This window comes from Egretta garzetta, unplaced genomic scaffold, assembly GCF_000687185.1.
Source record: "Egretta garzetta isolate BGI_Z169 unplaced genomic scaffold, ASM68718v1 scaffold85, whole genome shotgun sequence".
NCBI classification, from domain to species: Eukaryota; Metazoa; Chordata; class Aves; order Pelecaniformes; family Ardeidae; genus Egretta; species Egretta garzetta.
Window position 1 is genome coordinate 2,184,741 of NW_009259718.1, and position 9,032 is coordinate 2,193,772.

The following is a 9,032-nucleotide window of genomic DNA, read 5'->3' on the forward strand; positions in this document are numbered from 1 at the left end:
AGTTGGGTTTTTTTTTTTGGTTCCCTTCTCTTTTTTTTTTTTTTTTTTTTTTTTTTTTTTTGCATTGAAGGCTTCTTGAGTAGTCAGCCAAAGTAGCTAAACTTGAAAGTGAACCCAGCCCTTTTCACTAACTGTGGCTTGGGCTTGGTGTCGCTTACAGACAAGGCATCTCTCACCCAAGACTTTGACTATTTGGAAGGCTTTTTAAAAACCAACACGATGCCAGTGTTGTCATGTGTGTTAAACTTGGTGCAAGCTTACTGCTGGAATGCAAATGTAGGCATGAATAACTCCTGCATGCAAGGCAATACTTGGCCTAGTGTTGAATGTCACTAGAAGGAAGGAAGTCTTTTGCTTAGGAGTTTGTAATTGCTATCACCTCTTAAAAAGATGTTTTTAAAGCCAACTTAAGCTATACCCATTGCAGAAGTAAAGTGTTGTCTTGAGGGACACGTTTGATTTGCATATCAAATAGCTTAGACTCATGTAGCTGTCTTGTGTGATCTCATGGCCACTCTTTAGAAACTGTTCCTATGCATCAGCTCATGTGGAAGAAGTGGTCAGGTGCTCAGGAGGAGTCCTCACAGGCTTGAAACAAACAGACTTAGGTTTTACTAGTCTTTGAATGCCTTGGCTGCTGAACATCAGGCCAGGTGCATCTACTGGAAAAGGAAGTGCTAGAAAAAAGGCTTTAATGGATTCCTACTGAGATAGTTCTATGGAGAATTTAAGCTTCCTGTGCTTTTGCTAATGTAACTTGTTGCTGAGGCCTCTAAGGAAGCTTTATGTTGAATGCCTGCTCTCTGAACAGCTGACTTCCTGGGTTTAAGCTTTGCAGGACTGTTGTGTTCCTTTTCTGGCATATTAGAAATATTGATGCTTTGTAGCCTGGCTGCTAGATGTTAAGCACTTGAATAGTTAAACCATACCCTGAGGCTGCACACTATCTACTCCATTGGCCCTACTGTATAAGGGATTGTTGGGACACTGTTTGTCTCATTGCCTTCAAAATAATCCTGGCTTGGCAGGTAAAGCTACTCAGTAGCTTTTCACCACTGTATTGCAAGCAGTCCACCCCTTTCTGTTTCAAGTTGTCCCAGCTGCCTGATGCTGCATGTGGCAGTGGCTTAATTTGGTGTGTGCTAGCTGGTTTGAGTTCAGGTTTACGGTGGCCCCTGTAGCAAGGAGTAACATGAGAATGGGCACTAGGTAAAAGTTAATTGATGACCCTAGGCAAGTCTAGGCTGCCTGCTTGATTCAGTCTCCCTTCAGTACTTAATGATGCCTCTGCAAACCTGCTCTATCCTCTGTTGCTCGCTTGTGTGTCAAGTGGAGGTTAGAGAAAGACTACTGTACTTCAAACTGTTACCCTAACACATTCCCTCTGGGCAGTGGCATCACAACAAAGCTGCAGTAACACTGGACTGCAAGTCTTGTATCAGTGCATCATTCCTCAGGACTAGGCTTCTAGTAAAATAAGACTGTGCAGTTCAAAATAGCTCTTTTCTTCATGTAGCTTATGAACTCTGCTGGGCTAAGCCAGCCTGAGGTTAAGCATCTGTTGTCAGTATTTATTGCCAAGTTCCCCTGGACTTACAGTTTATTGGTGTGACTTCCTTGTTGTAAGAGTGATTTTTTTTTTTATTATTTGATAAAGATGCCTCCAAGGAAACCTAGTAGTAGACTGAGTTTTAGTCAGTTTGGTAAAATCCCTATGCTGATGCATGGTCACTCTGAAAAGTTGTAAAGTAAAGCATACTTCATGCTCCCTTGGCTCAAGATGTAATTGTTGCTGTGTTTGTCCTCAGATAGTTCAGTCAGTCACTAAGCTGGAGGTTGAAGACTACAGCTTGCTTTTGAGTAATCATTTTTCAAGATCCTCACACTTTAACATTAATAGTCTTGTCTACAAAGCAGTAGGTAGTATTTAAGTCTAGTCCAAATACCTAAAGCTTTTTACTGAAACCTGAAGACCTATATTTTGGGATTGAGTTCTGGGGATAAGCATTTGGTATATTTTGTGCCTAGGCTTTGTGAGTTTCTGATGACTAGAATAATCACTAGTGTTGGTAGTGATCTCTGCTTGTCCCTATATAAGTGCTTGGGAAAAGACCTCTTAGAAGAGAACTTGGACAAATTGCTTCAATTTTAAGCTGTCAATGTACTGATGGTACTTGTTTACTATCCCTCTCATTCACCTCATTCAATCAGGGTGCTGTAACTGTTGCGCACAGGAGTAAGCAATAAGTTGACTGTAGTCACTGGCAGCTTGGTCTAATTTGGGCATTGGGAGAACCAAATGGATAGTAATGCTTCTAGCCTTTGTATCTAAGTCTTACTCAACCATTTGTTAAATATGGTGAAGCATATTTCATAATGTTCTTTAATTTCAATGAAACTAGTTATAAGGTGGGATGCTGGGCTATAGTAGCAGAAGCTTTGCGGGGAGTGGCTGGAGCACTCTGGTTTTTCTCACTTGTATTGGAAGAGAAGGCCACTCAACTAAAGTGTCTGGATTGGGCTTGTCTCTTTCTGATTAAAATTGCACTTTTTGTTGAAATTTAGAAGACCTTTTATTTTCCTATGTTTATCTCTTTTATTTTTTTACTATTAAAAGAAGTCAGCTCTTGGAAAATCTGTCTCATACCTCTTTGGAAGAAGTGAGTCTTTTTTTTTTTTTTTTAAGCTGGCAAAACAAGGTACTGAAATATTTGGATTTGTGATGAGCCCAAAGGTGAGATTGGTCACAATAACTTTGTCCACTGCTCTGCACTGTGGTGTTCACTTGTCATTCTTGGAAACTGGGTTTTGGACCTTAATGATTCTGAAATTCTTGTGCAAATAAACTTACGCTAAACATTGCTTGCCTCAAGTAATTCTTGCATCTAAATAGTGCTGATGAAGTATTTGTGGAGCTTATTGGCCAATGTGTGTGTAGCTACACTGGCAGGGAGAGGAATAGTGATGGGGTACACAATAATGCTTGGGTTTAGCTATTGTTCAAGGTATACTATTTTTTCCCCCCTCATGAATGTACACATCTGCCTCAACTTACTGAAGATTAGTCAGTTAAGTGAGACATGATTCATCTTTCACTTACGTTATAGTGACAGTTTCTAGCAAGCCATTTTTGCCCTCTCTGACCATTATCTGGTTTCAACTAGACATTAAAACATGTCAAGGCACAGTCCTAGGCCTGTTAGTGTCACATTGGAGCTAGAGCCTGCCAGTCTGTTCTGTGATGCACTCCATTTTATATGCTACTGCAAGGCAGGGGCCCCTGCATACCTTGACTCATGAGCCAAGGAGGTGAGAAACAAAGTCAGGAATTGCTCTTCAAGTTATTTACAGGTTGAAAGCCTTTGTTTTCACTTTGTCCTAAAAGCTTCATGCTTCTATGTTCCAATGGTCAATGGGGGTTGAGCAGGTCAAAGCTACATAAAAGCATGTGGCATTCTACTCACTTGCTGCTCCTCCTGCTCTGGGATCAAAAATAAATGGGCTGTAAAAAGCATGCTTGCTTCTAATCCCTTTCAGAGCTCAGGCAAGCTCTAGCCTCTCAGTTTAAGTAATGCTGGAGAAATTCCAGTCTTCAGGACCTTGTAACACCTGCAGTGGAAAATTCTGTGGAGATTAGCAGAGGCGGTGTAATCCCATGAAAGTAATCACGAAGCTTGTGTTGTCCCTTTTCAAGATGATATTTCCCTCTGAACTTAAATGGAGAATTGATAATGCAGCTGGGCAACATAAAACATCTGCTTGTCACCTAAAACTCCCTTACCTCAACTCCTCAGTTTATTTAATCATAAAAGCTTCAGAGCTATTTTGGGTAACATCCTAAAGTTTCTAGAACACCAAACTTAGCTTTGCAGGGTTAGGTACTGAAACAGCAGAATAGCTGTGCTTAAGCAACTGGCGGTATGTACTCTTTCAGTTCCATAAGGAACTTGCATAATGGTAAATATTGAGAAGAACTAAAGATGTTCTTGCTCTCTTGCTGTTGCACTGTTAGTGAAAATACAAGTATAAGTGTCCTGTACTGTTAGAACTCAGCCTTATCCGTGCTGTGCAAGATGAGCTCAGTGTTGTAACAGGGAGTGAGAGGCATTAGACAAATGGTACTCTAAAATGTTGCCATTGTTCTGGCAGATGTGCTCATTTCCCTCCTTCCTTCCATGATGGAATATTTAATATTTTAGAAATCAGGGTATTCCATGTGCCCTTACAGAGACAGAATATGTGCTTCAGTGAGAGAAACAAAGATTTTCTTTGCATGCCTGCTTTTTTGGATGTTGCTTACTACATATTTAGTACACTAAAACCCTAAATACCTGAAGTTGCTATTTTCAGCAATAAAATAGGGCTTGTATTTATCCAGTGACTTAAAAAGGAGATATGTCAAAGGTGTAAGATGCCACTTGAGTGTGGGTGTTAGACATAGCGGTTGTGTTTTGCTGAAGTAGTGGTTCTGTAATCTGTTCTGTTTCATCTCAATGAGTAAAAGATGAGCTCCACATATTATAGGCAAGACTGTCCAGCGAAGGGAGTAGTCAACCTGCCAAACCTTAGTAATTTTCCTAGCAGGAAAGAGTTGAATAGTCATACTGGAAAGAGAGTCTTGCCAAGAACTGTGTGCAAAGCAGCTGCTAGATCCTAAACCAGTAGTTGACATGTACATTAAGGAAAGCTATGCTACCTACTCCAGTGTTATCGCATTGACTCTTGGCTGGGTGGTTTAGTTCACCAGCAGGAACTACTTGCCTAGGGTGGCTGATCCCGCAAAATACTGTGCTGAGTCTTCATCACTGATAAGTAGAGCAGGGGACAGTCCATGCCACCTCACTGCTCAGAGGACGGAGAAGTGCAAACTCTTGGAGAGGTCTGGCCAAGACAGAGCACAAGGGACCTGGCCAGTCCAATCTAACCTGTAGCAATAATCTTCTTGTCACTGATAAACCCCTGTAGCTAGCCTGCGTGCTTCAGGAGACTCCCAACAAATGTCCGAGGCCTGAACTGCCTGGGGGAAATAATCTCTCCCTGTACGTTCCCAGCAGGCAAGTGACGGTTTGGTGCTGTAGAGGTGGCCTCACTGTCAAAGCTGGAAAATTTCCCTTCTGATGTTACGTGGTTTATTGTGGTTTGTGTTTCAGCATGCAAATGATACAATCAGGCAGTTCATGTGCTTTTATATCGCTGAAATGTGTAAACATTATTCTGCCTGTTCATGTAGCAAATCTGCTTCAGAAAATTTGTGATACATGGGGATTATACTGATTGCACCTCAAGCAAAGGGAAAATTGTCTCCCCTGCAAGAGAATTGTGGAAGTGTGAGACTTCTGATTCAGTCACTGTCCCCATGCTCCAAGTCTTCTGAGCGTGTCAGATGTGTGGCACAAAAATTACACCCCCAGGCTGGTCCCTTTGTGGATGCCCTTCTTGCTTCTGAATTGACCGTCCACCTGCAATAATTCCCTTCTCCACCCCCTCTCTATCGCTTATCTGAATAACTTACTTACTCTGAAAGCTGTATCTCAGTGTGCCTCCTGAAAAGTTATTCAATCTTGTCCTGAAGGTGCTCATAGTGGCAACTCACCATGTACTTGGAGAACCTGTTCTAATATTTGATTGTGGTCATGATTGAGAAATTAATTTGCATTTCCACATTGGTCTTTGAACTTCATCTTCAACCTGTGGATTGCTGCATTGTTATCAAGAAGGCTGAGAAGTCCCAGACTGTCTTGTGCTATTCCCTAATCCCTCCAGCTCTTGGATGAACTGTGGACAGTGAGCACCTGAAGCTTTATGTTGCATATTTTGGATTCAGAAGCTGAAAACCTTTCCTTCTGGAACTTTCTGGTTCTTGTGCGTCTCATGACACAGCACCAGTTGCTAGCCCAGTGCTCTACATACCATGGATAAAAAATAGCGCTAAGATTTCTTCTCAACCTCTTGGTATTTGTGGCCACAAACTGTGCCCACTGTTTTTGCTGTGGCATTATGGCATGCCGAGTGCTCATGCCAAGTCAGTTATTCACGGTGATTTCAAAGTCCATCTGCTGCTTCTCAAGGCAGCCTCTCCCATCTGGTATCGACATCATCTGTGCTCCTGATTTCCAGATGTGGTATTTTGCATTTGGTGGTATTAGAAAAACATTTTGTCTGAATCCTATGGGCAAATAGTCACAATGTTGATGGACAGAGTAACTCATCTTCTTCACTATTAAGTGTTGCGTAGTGCCTGGAGATGACAGAAGTGCTCACAGTTTTGTCTTGTTCTTGTATACTGAAGAGTATACAAGGTTGTTGTGGGCACTTTGAAACCTGCAGGTGGTTCAAAACCAGTGTCAGCACAAAGCCTGCAAAGGTACTGGATGCACGCTATTTTGGGGGTATTCTTTTCCCCCTCCAAATACGGACTGGAGACAGCAGAGAAAGCTTAACAGCAGCTCCTCAGTCCTTTCCTCTGCACCCCCATGTCTAAAACACTGTGGTCACAGGTATCCCTGGGGCACAAGTTCGCAACATGACCGAAACAAAGAGCTCCATGTTTCTGCTCCTGCCATCACATCTGTTAGTCATCACAGTCATCTGCTGGTCTGTTTTACTGCTCATATGGGGCTCCCCAAATTCTGTGTAGCCCTGACTAATTGCCAGGACTGATGTAGCTCTCTAGACCTCATGAGCTTCCTTTCAGTTTCTCCTCCTGGGCAGCTTTTCTTAAGGCTGAGAGAAAGTAAGTTATTTTTAGGAAGACAGCCTGCCATCAATCCCACTGCCCAAATTCCGTGGAACACCTATGGGAGTTCATCAAATGCTATGAGGGATTTGCTGATGTCCTGGCAGACCTGAGTGACTAGGGCTCCTGCGTTACGGCTGTCCTGCTGCCCAGCTGCACTGGAGTGTGTTTCCGCAGCCCTGTTTGATCAGTGGGAGCAACATGTGCAGATGGGGCTCAGCCTCTGGCAAGCAAATTCATGGACTTACTCCAGAGAAATGCTGCTCGTAAAAAACAGCGTCTGTTTTGGAGTAGAGGAAACTTTGAATGTGGAGTAATATTCCAGCTAAGTATGTGTATGCTTCAAACTGGTGGTTAACCTCCTTCCTTGCAGCACCTCTCTGATAGGAGGAGGATTTCTATTTTCTACCATTTCATGGACCAAAAAATGAGCCCTGAGGAGGGGCAGCAGCACACTTAGGTAGCACAGGGACTTGCTGGCAAAGCCAGAAGTAGGTATTTTGGAAGCCCGGTGTATTGATGGGGTGGGATGGTCCTGGGACATTTCAGAAATCAAATAGAAGGATAGAGGTGTTTAAAAAACCACACAGACAAACTGGGGAACCGCAGTTTTGAAGGAGAGGTGTACCAGCTTCTCACAGGCGTGTCTGATTTAAAACTGCACCAGTGTGCCAGCAGAACTTGCAGAGAGGCTCTGTTATGTCTGTGTTTAGGATGCTCAATCCATGTAATTTGTAACTTCTTGCAATACTCAACTGCAGTACAAAATCATGGTGGTAAATGTGCTGTTCTGTTATCGTGTGCTATGCACATGGCTCTCCTCAGCAGTTATGGTGTGAACTCTGGCCTTCAGTATTCTCAGCCAGATTTTTGTTGTCTGGTTAGAAATAAAAGGTTGCTGTATGGGTGTAATTGCAGCTACAGTCAGGAGTTTCAGTTGACCAGAACTTGAATTTTTGTTTTAATTAAAGTACCAGTTAAAACACAATTTAGCTAAAAGAAGGAAATTTCTTTCATAAATAAGAGTTTGTTAGCTAGCTACGTGATATTTGACAGAATTGGTCTTGCCTTTAACTGTTAGGACTTTTAATTCCAGAACAGCAGATTTTACTTTGAAGGTGCTTACTGTCTGATTACTGATTTTACTTACTGCTAATAAAGAATAGACAAGTAGCAAAATGGGTTACAGTTCATTTCAGGGATCCTTTGACTGACTTGCAGCATTATAACACCAGCTCAAGTTTATGTCCACTGCTGACAAAACCTCCAGATCTCAGACTTCATGGAAAAGAAATAGTAGTACTGCTGTAATGCATTATATTGGTCTTTACTTGAATAAGAGAAAAATGGCAGAAAAAACAATTTAAACCTGGTTGCTTTATGATGACTGTTCTTGAGGCTGCTTACGCATGCTTGACAGATTACAAACAACGTTTCATTTATAAGGGGGTCCATCTCAGAGGAGGCTGTTCATTGCTACGTATACTACATGCTAATATATCACAAATAGGCTGCAGTGTAATAGTACTGGCTCATGGAACTGTTTGAAACAGTCTGAGCTAAATGGCTAAATTTTATACGCGTTGAAGAGACACTACTTTTAAAAATTACATTGGAGGACTGAGAAACCTGCAAAAAGACCTTTAAGGTTCAGGTGGCCAGAGCTGTCTGGAAGCTGGCAGTGCCCGCTCTGCATCTTCAGGAGAGGATTTCTGTGCATGGGCCATTTCAGAGAGAACCCCGGTGGCTGCTGGGCAGTGGCACAGGGCCCTTCAAATCTCCTGCCATATTCACTGCATAATGATGTGAATTAAGCGTCAGGTTAAACCTTACCTCTAAGTGATGTGAATTAAGTGGCAAGTTAAACCTTACCTCCAAATTTAATCAGGCTCCATAGCAACCTAACATACTTCTTTTATTTTTCCAGTGGTTTAATTTCCTTTTTATTTCCGTAGCAATGGATTCTTGGGAATCCAGACATGCCAGAGTGCTGGCACATTACCTAGACTTTAACCAAATCTTCGTTCTCACAGTATAAAGTTAGCAGAGAACTGAAACACTGGGAAAATAAGGTGTAAATATTGTACAAATGTTGTAAACAAATATTTAAAGAACTGTTTTTAAAGTTCAAAGGACTCTTATTACTGAAAATATTTTTAAAGAACTAACATCTTACTTTCATTACATGGTCGCCATTTTAATTTTTCTTTGGGTAGGTGCCAGCACTCTGGCCTGGCTCCCTGATATCACCTGGAGATTCCTGACATTGGTGATAAGGACAGCAAAATGTAGGTAT